This window comes from Pleurodeles waltl, chromosome 10 (assembly GCF_031143425.1).
Source record: "Pleurodeles waltl isolate 20211129_DDA chromosome 10, aPleWal1.hap1.20221129, whole genome shotgun sequence".
Classification (NCBI taxonomy): Eukaryota; Metazoa; Chordata; class Amphibia; order Caudata; family Salamandridae; genus Pleurodeles; species Pleurodeles waltl.
In genome coordinates this window covers 851,815,092-851,831,567 of record NC_090449.1, presented here as the reverse complement: position 1 = coordinate 851,831,567, position 16,476 = coordinate 851,815,092, and the positions used below count along the sequence as shown (strand labels likewise).

The 16,476-nt window shown below is 41.4% G+C and overlaps 1 protein-coding gene across 2 annotated transcripts in view; it reads right to left on the bottom strand.

The window, feature by feature from the left end:
* The window catches only part of RSU1 (Ras suppressor protein 1), a 426,683-nt gene that overhangs the window by 181,962 nt on the left and 228,245 nt on the right, over positions 1-16,476 (bottom strand). Inside the window, exon 9 of one of the 2 annotated variants that reach the window (XR_011199181.1) lies at positions 8,121-8,184. The exons of the other annotated variant lie outside the window; for it this stretch is intronic. The gene's annotated coding sequence lies outside the window, so the exon portion shown is untranslated. The remainder of the gene's footprint in view (positions 1-8,120; positions 8,185-16,476) is intronic. 2 annotated transcript variants of the gene reach the window in all.

Genomic DNA, 16,476 nt, shown 5'->3' with positions numbered 1-16,476 from the left:
GCGTTAACCAAATTGAGGGGGGTAAGAAGTGAAATTAACTCTGCACTGCTCAAATCAATGTAGGCGGACATCATAGAGGGAAACCGCATGTTGAAGTCGCTGGCCAGAAAGAGGTACGCTGTGTGTCCTGACAGTGTAATAGTTGCCCACTATTTTATAAATGAAACTAAATAGAGGCGGGAACTTTATGTTTCGAATACCAACTATGGCTTGAAAGCTGCTATCCATAGTCCCACTGATTTAACATATCCCCTTATGGCAACACTCACCCAAATGGCAAGTCCCCCTGATGGACGCTCACAAAGAGAAGGAGTAGCAGGGACGCAGGAGCATTGATACCCATCTAGCAATAGAGGCAGTGTGTCCCAGGTTTCTTGGAGCAGAACAATGTAATAGCCCTTAATAAATTGTAGTCAATCAGGTATGTTGACCTTTGTTCAGAGGCCTGCCACATTCCAGCTTAATATCTTAAGTTGTGCAGGTCCCTCATTCCAACCCACAGAACCAGCAGTAATGGAATATGACACAAGGTCATCAGTATATAAAATTAAAAGTTCGGGTGCAGGCACAGGGTTCCCCAGCTGCTGTCCCTCAAAAGAATTTCCAGGAGCACTTCTGACGGGGTATGGTGTGGGTAAGTCATTATCAAGAGATGACGGTTGCGACACTGGCAGGTCCCCATGGCATCAACCTATGCTCTCCAACCTGGTAAGTGGAAAGAACACGGTTGAACAGGAAAAACAAGAGGCTTGAACTGAGCCATCACACATGTCTGGAGAGGAAGCAGGAGGTTTATAGAAATACCCTAATGGTAGAGTGGTAATTTTAGTTTCTATTTAAATATTACATTTCTTCACTCTCAGTGTGTTTTGTACACAAACAGGTCTCTGAAACGTAACAACAATACAGTCCCATACCATGCTTTTCTTTAACTGTCCAAGTCAGCCCATTCTCCTCTCTAATGATTTCATTATATCCCCAAGCATTAAAATATTTATACTTGAGCAACCAATGAGCAACCCTGCTAAGGAGCTGATCCCATGACCAACCCTAAGAAGGGCACCACAGAACTAGGACTCCTGGCAGGGAGTTGGAGCAGAGCTGCCAGTGGCCTGCGAGGGAGGGATAAAGGTTGTTGAACTAGTAGACAAATGATGGTGGGCTGGGGTGAGCAAAGCACTGGTACTTGGGACACCCAGCAGAGGAGAATGTCATTGGTCCATGAATACCCAAGCAGTTCACACAAATCCTATTGTCTACAGCCTTCAAAATAATGCTTAGAGAATTATGCGGGGGTACAGGCTTATGTGTAGATAGACCATTCTCTTTATTTCCCAATTATCAGTTGTTGATTATTTAAGAATGCTGTCCAAACACCCCTCTGTCCAATCTAAACGCTCCATCAATGGTTTAAGTTTCCCCGCCACAATGCTACCCAATTTCTCACAAAGAGCGCCCACTGGTGTAAGATCCTGAAGTACAGTATCACATGTCTGACTAACAGAGGACTGTGTTGATGACGGCGTTGAGGACAGGATCCAAGAAAGCAGTCGGCCTTTATTACTTTGATGAGAGGTAGGCTGTTGCTGCTTGGCAGCCTCATTCCTCCCTAGTTGCAGTTTCCGCTTAATCGCTAAGCTTGGGGCAAACTGCAAGGATTGGGGGTTGCAGGACTCTGGTACAGCCACAGTGGAATCAACTATGTCTGCTGTAGGATTACAATTGCCAGGCCAAGCATGTCGAGGCGATTAACCAGAGCCTAGGACTGTGCCATCCTCTAAGGGCCGAGGCTCTTCACACACACCCGCAGAATGAAGTACAGGCAGCACTTCATGCTTCAGTGAGTCTGCGCTCAGCGAGTTCTATTTCATTGGCAATAATCCCAACAGCTGTCTCAAGCATTCTGTTGAAAGAAACAGAAGGGCAAATGGTAAGAGTGCCCCCACCATTTTCACGCTTCCCCATAGTTGGCAGGGTACAAACCTGCCTAGTCAGGATGGATTTCTCAATCACAGAGTTTAGTCCATTACCTGCAAAGTCTCCATTAAAATGGCAGAGCAGGGCAGGCAGAAAAAGTGAATCCAAACTTAGGTGGCAAATTATAAATGAAGAAAAGGGAACTCCCACCAATATCCTTTAATATCAGGTGAGGTTACGGCAGGTAGGCCACAGACTCAGGTCCCACCCTTGAGGTGCTCATACTGAAGAAAAATAACCACTTGTGCACCTAAACCAAGGACTGGGGAGGGGAGGGGAGGGGCAGCCTCCTCTGGGCTCTGAGGGGTGCGGATGGGCCCGTCCTTGGCCCAGGCGGAGACCGCGTGCGTCCCGCACCACAGGGGGGAAAGTGAAGTTACTATGATTGCTGGTACTGGCTCCTCCCCCCTGCAGCAGCTGGGACCAATGCAGGTAAGGTGCTCCCTGGGAACGCGAGCCCCACCAGGGATGGGCAGAGCAAGGCAAGTCTGCGGTGACCTGCTCTGTGGGGAAAGTGAACGCACTATTAGCACTGGTGCTGGCACCTCCCCCCTGCAGCAGCTGGGACCAATGCAGGCAAGGTGCTCCCTGTGACCGCACGTCTCAATAGGGAGAGGCAGAGCAAGGCAAGTTTGTGAGGTGTCTAGCATCTAAATTACATTATAACTTCAGTTTTATCTAACATAATATTTAATTTAAATACCACATAAGTCTGACTCTGAAATACAAGCAAATACACATTTAAATTGTGTGCCAGTGCAGCTTCTACTTTTAACTATGAATATTGCAATTAGCATCAAATATAAACTGTCACATTCTGATTACCTTTGTGACACAAAGGACTCTACTAAAGTTTAGACTATGTCAGTCACGCTTTTGATGTCAACTATGCCATTATAAAATGCTCCCATTCTCATTTTCAATGAGACAGCCCAAAACGTAAGTGGTCCATTTCAGGTAAAATCTGAAATCCTCTAACTGCTTGATGTTGCTGTAATACAGGCTTTTCCTAATCTCCATTTCAATCTCCATCTCTGTCTACTCTTAGCTCTTTTCTCCTTCATTATCTTATATAACTTGTCAAATCCAACTGCAACTAGGGCACCTAGAAACATGATCAAAAGCGGTCTCAAAACAGTTCCTACAATATCCCTTCCCAGGTTACCAAACCATCTACCAATGGCCGTAAAACCATTTCTTAAAGCTTCCCATGCACCTGTTGCTGTCAGTCCTTTCAGGTCTTGAATCAAGTCCGCCATGTTTGCAATGTTTTTCTTATCTCCTTATCACTGTCAGGTATGTAAGTGCAACATTGCTGCACATGTAGCATTTTGCAAACTCCACATTCCTTCACGAGTAATATGTCTAAAGCAAGAAAATTTAGCAAACCCATTAATCTCATAGCTACCATTTCAGTGTCCATTAGCAAAGTGTCTGTAGATAACTTATCTACTATGTTGACAACTTTCTTATCTCGATATCAATCAAGATGGCACCTACTGATGGAATTAAGGTACCAAAAATATCTCCTGTAATTTCAGAAGCACTTGCCCCTCTTTAGACTCTGGAGATAGATTTCTTACTCCAAATGATAAATCTCTGGAGGAACTACTCCCAGGTAACATGTACCATACCAGCCTTTCGGCAGCTTGTAATGGGTGTTCTTTCCACATATAAAATAAATACCTGTTATGGAGGGGTCTTGACCATTCAGCAAGAAATTCCAAACCTTTTAACCAAAAATACATGTCTACACTCATTAGTACCTACAAAATATATGTAAGTCTTTGATTTAGGTCTATGTATACGTAGATTCCCTGCATATTGTCAATCAATAGCCAGGAATCCTTGACTTCCAGCCAAAGAATAAGTTGCATCTTTCTTCCAATTATGCAAAACTACTCCTTTTTATATTTTGGCTTTCATTGCCTTTCTTCCCTTTTCAACAATGAACTCCTTTTCTACTGAACTAACTATGCAGGTCAAATTATTCTTGTGTGGATATATTGTTCCAAATCTCAATGTAGGTTCAAAGAAACCACTCACGTAATCAATGTACTTTGGGGCATATTTATACACCATTTTCACAGAATTTGCATCATTTGTTTATGCAAATTTGGTGCAAAACTAACTCCATATTTATATTTTGACGTTAGATCAGTCTAACGTCAAAATGTTGGAGTTTGCACCATTTTTCAGATGTGTGAACCTACTTTGCGTCAATGAGATACAAGGTAGGCGTTCCCATCTAAAAAATGGCACTAACCCCATAACTCCATATTTATTCCCCGTGCTAAAATGAGGCATGGGTGGGAGGAGGGGCTAAATAATGGTGCAAAGCATGCTTTGCACCATTATTCAATGCCTGGGTCAGACCAGACGTTAAGAGACTTGTGGACCATGATGGCTTCATGAGGTGAAATGCATGTCTTCCTGTCAGGTATGCTGCCATTCTCCTAAAAAAAAAAAAAAAAAAAAAAAAGGCAATGCATCTGGCCATTTCAGTGCTGTGGATGCACATACTTTTGCTAGTCGAGACTTCAGTGTTCCTTTTATCTGTTCAACCAGACCTGAAGCTTCTGGTCAATAACTGTACTGCAATCTTTGCTCAACTTGTAATGCAGCACACAACATTTTAAGGACCTCACTGCTGAAATGAGTTCCTTGGTCTGATTCTAGAGAAGTCGGGAATCCAAATTGCGGTATCCACTGCCTAAGTAACAGCTTTGCTACTGTGCATACAATATCTAAGACATGTCTCAGTCCATTGCACACTGGCATCTCAATAAAATCCAGCTGCATTCCTCCTGACCTATCTATGTGACTCACTGTAATCATTGTGCATTTCCCTATGTTCATCTGTTGAAAGGTGTCCACAGCAATCATCCTGAACCTAGGATTAAACCATGTTTGCCTGGATGTTCTACCCACTGCATCGCTACATAATTGTGTCTGTCCATGGTAATGTCTTGCCATCAAGGACAGTAAACTATTTGCTAATACTGCTCTGCCATCACTTGAAACCCAAACATCTTCATTTCTTTTGACACATCCTGCTGTAATCCAACTTTGAGGTTCTTCCTCTGTCACTTCTTCCTGCAATCTTTTCACTTCCTTCCATGCATCAACAGCAGTTAGTAAGATATTTTGGCTTGTCTCATGCTGTGTATCATTGTTCCATTCTCCATTAAAGGAGGTACAACTAAGGGCACAATAACTGGGAACCTTGTCTGCATAGGAAATACCTAAAGTAACAATCATTGATTTTCTATGGGCCAGGCATTTCACAACAGCAATCTTTGCTGTCAACTTAAGTGCGTTCAACAAATGATAAAAATTGGCACCGTTGCAAAGTGGGAAATGAGAAAAGTTCATAAAACCTCCCTGGGACCACAACTGTCCAAAATCACAAACGACACAAACCCATATTAACTATTAGTGAAAATTGTGACTTTAGGCTGTTCAGAAACACAGCATTCTCTAGTTAGAGCAATCGATTCGGCTACTTAGCCTGAAAAAACTCCTCAAAGCCAGGAGGTTTCTATTATACCGGAGACTGTACAAACTGCATAACCTGCTCTTAGGTTACCATCTTTATTTCTTAAACAGGAGCCATCAATGAACATGACAGTCATTTTCCTCTAAGGGGACATCTTGAATTTCGGGTCTTGGTTTGGTGCACAATTCAGTCACATTGAGACGGTCATGCTTATACTCATCTTCGTGGTCACTCGTACCTTCAACAGGAATAGGCATCAGGGTTGCAGGGTTAAGCACAGTGCAATGTATAATGTTCACATTTGAAGAAGCAAGAATCACTAGCACATTATGGGTCAAACAGGTACTTGCCAACCATTGGGTTTTTTAACGTGTCACCAAAAATTCCACTGATTGAGAAATACAAATGTTCAGTGGGTGTCCTATAACAATGCCATCATGCTGCTCGATGCGGACTCTGAGGGCAGCGACTGCTTTTAAACAACCAAGCAACGCTGAAGCTACAAGATCAAGTTTAGCAGAAAAATAATCCATAGGCTTGTTTGCATTTCCATGCAACTGTGTCAAAACGGAGAGTGCACATCTATCTCTCGTACAACAAAACCAAGAAACACATTTGTTATAATCAGGCGTTCCAAAGCTGGGGCTTGGCATAGGCTTTCTCTCAGCTTAGTGAAGGAGCTTATGTAGTTGTCATCCAATGGTACTGGAACAGTCACATCTTTGTGTGTTAGCCTCTGCAAAGGTTTGGGGAAAAGGGAACAGTTTGGAATCCACTGATGACAGCAGACAACCATCCCCCAAATCATTTGGACTTCTTACTGTGTTGCAGGAAGGATCATTTGCATGATTGTTGAGACTCTTCCTTGTGACACTTTAACACCTTTCTTATTGTGGTGACCTAAATACAGGACTTTGTTCTTGCAATACTGTAATTTTGCAGTGGAAACTTTAAGGCTGTTCTCTCCTAAATGATTCAAAAGAGCAATTGTATCTGTTATGCATTGTCCTCGGTGTTTGACGCAACTAACAGGTCATCAATGTACTGCACTAAGGCAGAATGATGGGGCATTTTAAAGGACTCATTCTTTTTCAAGATCTGGTTGAAAATGGATGGTGACTCTGTATACCCCTCAGGAGTTTGGCACCATGCCAAAACATGACTGTTGAACTTAAATGTCAATAAATACTGGCTTTCCTCATGTAATGGTATGGAAAAAAATGCTTGGCAAAGATCAATGACTGTAAATCATTCAGCTTCACATGGAATTTAAAATAAAACCACTGCTGGATTCAGTACCATGGGACAACGTGGAACAACAATCTTGTTCCCCTTTCTCAAATCCTGGACTATGCGGTACTTTCCATTGGGCTTCCGCAATCCTAATATGGGAGAGTTACATGGACCTCCAATTATTTCTTTTAGAATACCTTGCTCAATCAGACAATTAGTCAAAGGGGTAATTACAGCAACAGTATCTGGTGACATGTGATTTGGGGGTGTTTTGGGTTATACTGTATTTGCTTTCACTGTTAGTTTAATAGGCTCAACTCCTTTAATGAATCCTATTACATTTCTTTGGAAATCCCAAACTGCAGGTATCACTGTTTCTTTTAAATCTTCGGGCAAACCAATACATGTCATCATTGGGTACAATGTGACACTCAGGTACTGCTCTACAGGGCACATCTTCCTCATTTGTCTGAATCGATATTCCTCTAGGTGTGTAACGAGTGGAACAACTCAGTTTACACAACAGATCACATCCTAACAAACTCACAGGACTTGAGTCACAGACTAAAAACTGGTCCTCATCTTCGAAAGAACCTATTTTTACAGTGTAATTCTCTGTTACAGGATTTGTCAATTGCTTATTTGCATCTTCTACCATTTGAATTCTCTTTCCTGAAAGGGGCACATTTGTTATTTCAGCTGTTCTGATGGTGGAAAGTGTAGCTCCAGTGTCAACCAAGAATGACACATCATGGCCCATAACATTAGCATTGACATAGGGACCCAGTTGATCTAGTTCCAAGGATGCAGCTAGCAAGCAATACTCATCATCAGAACTATCATTGTGACATGCTTCTGTGAATTCTTCATCACTCAGGTCAATTAAGGGAAATTGTTAGGCTATCTTTTTCACGTTTACTTTCGGAATTTGATTCATGTTTTGCTTAGAAAAAATATTTTGCCGCTGTCTAATCAGGTCTTGTGGTACCTGCAGCTGCTGTGCTGGGGACCTATTCAGATTTTGAACTTGGGGTCTTTGAACTCTGTGAATGTGAGTCTGAGCAACTCCAGGAATTCTGCGCTTGGCAATTCACATTATTATGTGGACATTCCCGTTGCCGATGACCAAAACCTCTGCACGTGTGACACAAATTAGTCTTCTTCAAAGCTTGGACATCAAGAACACCTCCACTCTGATCTATTTGAACACTACTTCCTCTACCTCTAGGCTGGACAACATTTGTTACCTGCTGTGGTACTCCTTACATCACACTAGTGTTCACCATGATCTACAGATTCAGGTTTTCTTTGTGTGCAGCTTTCAATTGCAAAACCATGACCTTTTCTTTCAACTTTTTTTATGTCAGCTCTATTCCATGACTACAGTATTTTGGATAACACAGAATCTCACCAATCGGTTTACTCTGCCGACAAATCAGGTGCTGCTGAATCATCGCTTCACTCCCTGTAAGAATCTGAAAACAAAATGATCCATGTCTTTAGCTTCTATAGTCTCAGTACCACTGTGATGCTTAAAAACTTGCAATAGTCTCTCACAGTAAGCATGAATTGATTCTTTATTTTCTTGGTCCGTTCTGTCAATTTGCTGCCAATCAATATCCTTAAGGGACACTTTTTTTTTCAGAAACTCAATCACCTTGTAATATTTTTTCATTACTGCTTCAGATGAGTCACCTGTTACTGGATATCTCGGAGGCTCACACTTGTCGACATGCACATTACACACAGTCCACAAATCAGTTGGAACCACAATGTCAAACAACATAATCAAATCATTCCACAGGCATTTTGAAAGTTTCACAAATCTCTCTGTCTGCTTGTACCATTCCATAGGTTTTTCTATCAATCTTGGGCAATCATTTGTGACAATATATCATTCCTACTCCAAGGTATAGGGACAAACACTCCACCTGGTATTTCTCTCATGGGCATCATTTTCACATTGTCCTCGGCTTGACTTGCTTCTGCTGAAGACACATTTGGCTTCACTTTCTTCTGATCTCTTTTCTTTGCCCATCTGCCTTCCCACTTATCTAAAATACCCCATGTCTGTATATATGTAATCAATTCCTTAATGTACTATTTCATTCTAGGCGCACTCATGTTAGCTATGTCTTTTGAACTGAACTCTAATCTGTAACTTCTCTTCAAGGGTTTTTATTTTTCTAAATCCCCATCATATTTCTCAGCTAATTCAGCTAATCTCTCATATGCATGTCCTGCATGTAACATCTTTGCACATGACCCGCAGTTCGTCTTCTGTGTATGTTTCCAACTGAGCTATGTCCAACGTTCCCAGAATCAATTCATTTAATTTTAATTTCAGTCTGGGCATAATTACTGAACTGTCTCTCTCTGGTGTCTTTTCTGTTCTGAAATTGCAATTTGTCAATCCTGTGTCATCTTGTGGACACAAACTATTCAACCAATCTGTCAACTGTGCTGTGAAACCTTGTAAACTAATATTATTTCTCTGGGGAATGTCTTGCAGGTTACTGCAATGTACATTTGGAATCTGATCTGGTCTGGTCTGGGCATGGGATGTGGTGGAGTTCCCTGAGGAAACCTCGTATCCAGAACTGGTCTTGCTTAATTTAACATAGGGTTAAGGTCTGCAATTCAAAGGTGGAACAAGAGAAGCTTTTCTCTCCATCTCTGAATTATTTAAATATACTGATCACTGCATACCATTTGGGTATATCCCCGTAGATGCACTGGTGCTTCAGGAACAGTCAGGACATTTATTGAATGGGCATTACTTTTAGTACTACCTGAATCATGCAAAGGAACAACTGGACCTATATTCACGGGAACTGTTAGTGCATTGGGACTCATAAGATTTGTCTGATTTCGAGGAATTGGCATTCCTGCACTCTGTCCTGTTTAAGGCAGTACTGAAACTTTGTCCTGTTTGACTTGGGGTAACATCTGGCATTGACTGAACTGGACTGAACATAGGAACTCTATTATGAAGGGCACAATTTTGAACAGGCGGATTCACATAAGATGTTTGCACCGTTTGACTCACATTGGGATCTGGAATGATTTCATTTGCAACTGGACTTGGAATGGGCCTAATGGAGTTAACAGTTGAAACTGGTGGATAAAACACAGGCACTTTTGTCACTGAATTTACAGGTGTACCTGGAACAGTCTGAGCAATTGGCACATTCTGGACTACATTCTGTACTGCCTCACTTCTCGATCCTGTCTCAACTGAATAATATGGTGATGGACGATTCATCAATAACTGATTTATAAACTCATCATCTGAGTCACTGTTATATGTTACTGTCTTTTTACTCTCAGCTTCCGCTCTCTCTCCTGCTTTTTCTGCTTTCTTTTGGGTCTTTAGTCTTGTACTCTCATCACCTTCCTGTGAAATATCTAGAAACATTCTGACTTGATCTAATATTTCTGTCCTCCACTTTCACTGCTCTGTGTCCCACCCAGCTTCTTAAAGTGTCTTAATTGCATTCTGCATTCTATTCTCATTCTTGGTTGACACTCTTTCACATGCAACAAGTTGCCAAATACTAAGGGTTTCAAATTATGCGCGTCTTGGAGTGGGTTTCATTTCATACATTATTCGTCTCAAGTTGTCTAAAAGTCTCAAATTAAATGTTCTGTATCATAGAAAAGCTAAAGCAACTTCTTTTTCAGTAATTTTCACCATTGTTCAAGCCACGTACATGTGTGAAAACCTTTAATAGATGATATAATATAACCTCAAGTTCCCTCTGGTGGAGTTTCCATACCATCCCTAACTGGAATAAATGCTTCTCCCCATGACACACTTAAGTGCTTTGAAAACCTTCATTTTCAGCCAAATTCAATTAATCACAACAACTTATGATCGAATCACGTAGTAGCTTCAATCCCACAGTCCTCTGCTTTCATTGTTCTCAACCAATAGCAATGCGGCACTGTCCAACAATACCAGCGCAACTTCACACCAACCGACCTATACCAGTATGGCACAATATGACATCGTACTCAACTCATTCAGGCATGCAGTAGCTTCACAATTGTCTCTCACAGAATCACTCACACACACCTATTGCAAAATATTGCAAGAAAAAAACAACAACCTGAGTAGGAACTCAAACACTTCAAAGCTATACGGGCTTACACTTCTCCGACTGTGGTTTTCAAAAATACACAGCGAGAGACACTTGACCAGCAATCCTCACTCTGGTTGATATAGATCCTCCATAGGCCATTAGGATTCACTAAATACCAACCAATAACTCAAACTCACTCAAGGAAAACTATTGCACTATCAAGGATGTCTCATGATAAGTACCTCACAGCAGAGAATAAATTAGCCAAGTGTCTTCTACACTTGTGCTTTATCCGAGGATCTTAGGGTACAATGGACACATCAACAACAACTGCGGACATTTTTTAGAAAAAGCGCCACAATCACTTCGAGTATGATGACTCCGCAAAACACTTCACAACATTACACTTCAACGCAATCTTCAAGCCAAAAGCAATAAGAGTGCAAAACCCTATTAATACTCATGCCCCTGTCACTTGTAGGCATGACGCTGGAATTGGATCAATCTTTGGAACGAACCATGGCACAAGATTTGGGTGGGCAATCTTTAGACTGGACATTCAATGGGGTCAATCCTATCTCCCTAAAAATAAACAACAATGGTTCTCCCCCCTTATGGGACAAACCACCTTTGCTATCAGAACTCCTGTAGCATCCTTTGCAGGAATCAATGCTCTTCGAGGTTATTGAATCTTTGGACACAGTAAGTAGTGTGTTAGAGCCATTAACCAAATTCAATGCAAACCCACTTAATTTAAACACCATGACCAATGCGGTCATGGAAGGAAAACTCTAGTCAAGAAATAAACTTAGGGAATCTATTAGTAATACAAGCTCTAAGTCATACATACTATTCACAATACCAAATTGCAAAGATATATAATCACCAAGGGTTGCCCAAGGGGATGAAATAAGTTCAGACGAGCTAAGAGTAACAAACCTAAGCATTTAAGAAAAATATTACATATCATAAACAAGAATATCTGGGATACAGAAATAAACCTTTGCTCAGATTTAACAGTCATCAGTCAATTCATTTTAGCAGAGTCAATAATTTCTGAACTGGGCACAGATTAACCCTACAACTAACCAAATTAGGGAAATACATGCGCGGGGCAAAACACATATGGACAAAATATAAAGAGCATAAAAAGGGCAAAAATTATTTGAAAAAAAGATGATCTCTGACTCTATACTACTAACTAAGGTGGGCAAAAGATAAGTAAAAAAGGGAAAGTGTCAACATATCAGAAGCTCAAATCAAGAGTCTTCTGAAAGGAAAATAAAAAGGTTTCTAAATCTAAATGATCTTCTCAAGGGACAAATGGCAGAGAGGAAGATACCTCTCAAAGGGGCACAACTTTCAGGGGGTTTTCATCAGCAAGGCATCAGGGGTCAGCAAGGTGTCTGCAAGCGTCAGGGTATTGGAGTCTGACCCTTCCTAAAATCCAAATGTCCATCAGTATATTAGAATTCCCAAAGCGTCCTCATTTGTCAAAGTTATCACTGTTGAAGGGACCTCATCAAATAAAAATCGATCAGATGAATCCAAGTTGAAACAGTTCAATACTTTCCCAGGTCTGTCATGAGAACATCTTCCATCTGTGTGACTACAAGCAAGTTTGAAACAATTGTGTATGATGTCAGTCCATGTTCCATAGTGTTCTTCCATCAAGGGCACTACGCTACATTCTCTCTATACCTAAACAATAGAGCTTATTACTAACTTGCTAAGCTTCTCATGAGAACATAACCTAAAAGAAAGTTTACGTTAGGAAATGAATCAGCATTTCTAGCACAGTCACAAGTTATAATCTTCAAAAGGCCTCACTCATGATAACACAAGGGAATTATAATAATGCATTAAGTTAATACATTTTAATAAAACACATGTAATATGCAAACTTATAGTTTCGACGTGATTAATACTTCATTAATATGAGTAATAAATTTCATTTTAAACAGAAACCATTATTAACACATTATATAAGATATGGCAGGGAGGTACATATCTTTCATTTTTGCACTTATTTTTAATTCATTAGTCACGGGAAATTGAATATTGTTTCTATGTGCTCTGTTAGTCTAGAATTTAAATTACATTGTAACATCAGTTTTATCCCTCTGACATTAAATTTAATTCAAATAACACCTAAGTTGAACCTAGGTCAAGGAGGCAGAATTCCTGATTATTTGCAGCCTGTTGTGCAAAATGTTTGTGGCTGGCTGCCTCTAAAATACCTCCAAACTATGGAGGGTGAGGAAGTGGCATAGGAGAGCCATGGGGCTCGCATGCAAGCAATCAGAATGGGGCCTTTATCGCTTGTTAAGGTGCTCTAATACACCCATAACCTGAGCACAGAGAGCCCCTTAGACCTTCGATGCCACTTCAACTGCTGCACTGTTGACAGAGAGCTCTAGTGCTTGGAGGAGTGAGTTTGGATTATTACCTAAATGCTGGTACACAAAAAAGCCTTTTGCTGCCTTCAGTTTCCTGAAAACCGTGGGCTGTGGAGCCAATGCTGGAGATGGTTGAAAGAATAAACACCCATTTGCCAGTACACAGTAAGTGAAATTTGACCTCTGTTTTTGAAGCACATTGAATGTTATTTGATAAAAATATAATTTAAAGGCATATTTACTGCTCATTGATCTTCCGAATTCTGGTGTGATTATTTTGGTGGTGTTGCGGCGCCTCCAGACACCTATGGCTTTTAGCTATCTGTTTGCAAAAGACCAATCAAAAATATTCAAAAGCCATATAATCCACCTATTGCTTACCATTGGCTGCTTCTCTTGTCACTCTCTTTAAACTTCTAAGTCAATGGCTTTCCTCCTCTAGTTGTGTTTGTCCCTGCCCTGGAGCAGAGCATTTATTCCAGCCTTTTGATTGGGTGATTGTATCTTCCCACTACTCATAATTCGGGAACTACTTTTTTTTTTTTAGGCACACCATGTAAGTGCAAGTGTATGTTTGCGGTCTGATGTGCTGCTTCTGCCCCTTCCCATAGTCGCCCCCTGCATGCTGTCTTGATCCGTCCTCTCCACTTGCTCTCTTCCATTGTGTGCTACTCCTCCTGTTCAATACCTGCCTCCCCCCCACAAGCCCAGTGCATTGCTCTCTCATCCCGCAACTCCAGCCACATCTTTCCCCACCCGGCATTATATATGTTTTTATTTAGTGCCCCAGGCAAAAAATCTTCTGTTGTTTCCTCCGAACAGTTTCCATTACTTCTCCCCAAAGTACTCCTCCACTGACCTCCCATCCCTCCTGGTCCTAAACTCATATATCAGCAGTAGCACAGAGTATCATGGGTGGGCAAATTGCCAGGCGAACTGCTAAGTAAATTAGCAGATGTCCTTCTCAACTCAGCCCTCAGTGCCAACAAATGAGCATGCTGCATGCAGCTTTTTCGCGTTCTGGGACCAAGAAACCTCCTTCATAGAGACTCAGAGCCACCGAAAACAGACATAAGCTTAAGCCATGTAGAAGCATCAGCCAATTTCTCAGCTATCTTGTACCTACTGTGCATACAAACAGTAACTCAAAGCTGACAGGGTGTTTAGCCCTTGCCACTGGCATATGAGGTAATGTGCAGGCCCAAGAATCACAGCCAGGGATAGGTATAGGAGTGTGACACCGATGCAGCATCACTGGGGCTGACCAGGATGGAGGCACTAACCTCAGGGTGGCAGTCGTGTTTAGCAATAACTTATGATTTAAAATCACCTGATTCGGAGTTCCTTGTGCATCCAGCTTTCAGGCAGCAATAAAAATGTCAAGATAACTTTTGTGATTAAAGTTCCTGCTAGAGAGAGAGAGATCCGAGTTTTGTCTAGTGGCAGTTTTGACTCACCATTAAGTAGCTCAGAGGGTTAATAAGCCTGCTGCAAAGAAAAGATCTGTATTGTTTGTGGATATCTGAGTCGATTAGTAAAGCCAGCCTTTATTAGCGCTTTAAAAAAAATGAAATGTATGTGAGAGAGGGCAATGGAGATAGAAGGGTCACTTTTGCTGTGTGGTAATGAGGGAATCCGAGGAGGTGGTCTTGGGGTTCGGGGAGGGGCACCAAAAAGATTGTCGCATTGGGCGCCACCAGCGCTAAAGCAGGCCCTGATCCTAGCAACGTGGAGTCAATCATTGATCCTTTCAATGTGAATAAAATGAGTACCATTAAACTAGGTAATAGTTTAATAGTAATACCTAAAATGTGTACAGTGCTCATTAAAGCCAGAAGCGTAGCATGCCAAACTATAAAAGAGTTATTATTATTATTATTATTATTCATGGCTTGCTCTAGGACCTACAGGCAAGTTCGTGTTTCATTTTGGGCTTTACAAGTAAGAAGAATACTTAACAAATAGAGTTGTTCCAGTTAAATGTGAAGAGCACCAACAATAAAGAGACTTCTAAGCCATGAGAATTTAAAGTGTGTTGGTTTCATTATCAACATGTTCTTGCAGTGACAGCTCGTGTGTCACATTCGTGAGCATCATTTTCCACTTGAAGTAAATACAGTGTTATGTCCTACTGCTGTTCAAGACGCTGTAACTCTACACCTAGACGAAAGCACCGAGCTCTGCATGTCTCACAATGTCTCCCTCATGCTTGCTCCAGCGAATTGCAATAGGCAACGCACCTCTTTTCTCAGAAAATAAAGTCTGATCTATAAATGTAGTGGATAGTTCTAAACTATTGCTGCATCTGAACAGAGGAGTTTTCTAACACACCAGTGTGCCTTATGGACAAGATATCTTGGCATTATTCTTCAGGTAATCTGCAGACAATTTCTTCTGTGCTCTAAGAGCTGCTTTGCAATCAGATGGTTTAAGAGCACCCTAACATCCTGCTCCAGCTTTTCGGAACACGCTGCCCCTTGCTCTGAAATAAAAGCCTATTAATGATATTAAGAAAATTGCTAAAATACATCTCCTTAAAATGTGAATTTCATCTGTAATCACCCTCTTCTTTTGAAAAAAGCTTGTTGAAACAATTTAATTCCACCAGTGCTTAGGTAAGAGCACCAGCTTTTGAATATATATGCATTATGCACATGCATTAACATTAGGAGGTGAAATTTGCTAGGACCTTTGGAAAGGTTAGGTGTTCCCAGAAGTCCTTCTAGTTTGTGGTACTATTTGCCATGAAACAAGGAGTCTGTTACATAGACACGGATGTGCTAGCCATTTAACCTCCACCTGGTTTGACAAAGGGTGAATCATTATGAGTCTGTTCCATGGAGTGTAAGCAGTACAAACATCACTAATGTTAATAATGTCTTGTAATTTATGTTGCCAGGCAATAGCACACGGTGGTGCTGGATAATAAGCAAGGATTGTCCCTGAAAGTGTATTAACTGCAGTGCCTTTTGTGGAACCACATGCCCCCTTGCCCTTCCCCAGAACACAGTAGACCTACGCGGTATGTCTGGCACTGAGATGGGTTGTTCACTGACATGCTTAAAAAATATGCGGGGCATTACATGTAATCATAGCAGCACATCGCTCAAACCCCAGGCACTTGGGACACTGCCATCTTAGTCATGGCTTGTCATATCTTATGTGTTTCTGATATGTGAGGCATGCCAGAAGCTGTCATCTCTAGGGTGTCCATAGGATGCTGGCAGGATCTCTGAATCTCCGCGCCATTCACGCGAAACAGCCTACAAACACCATGCACATG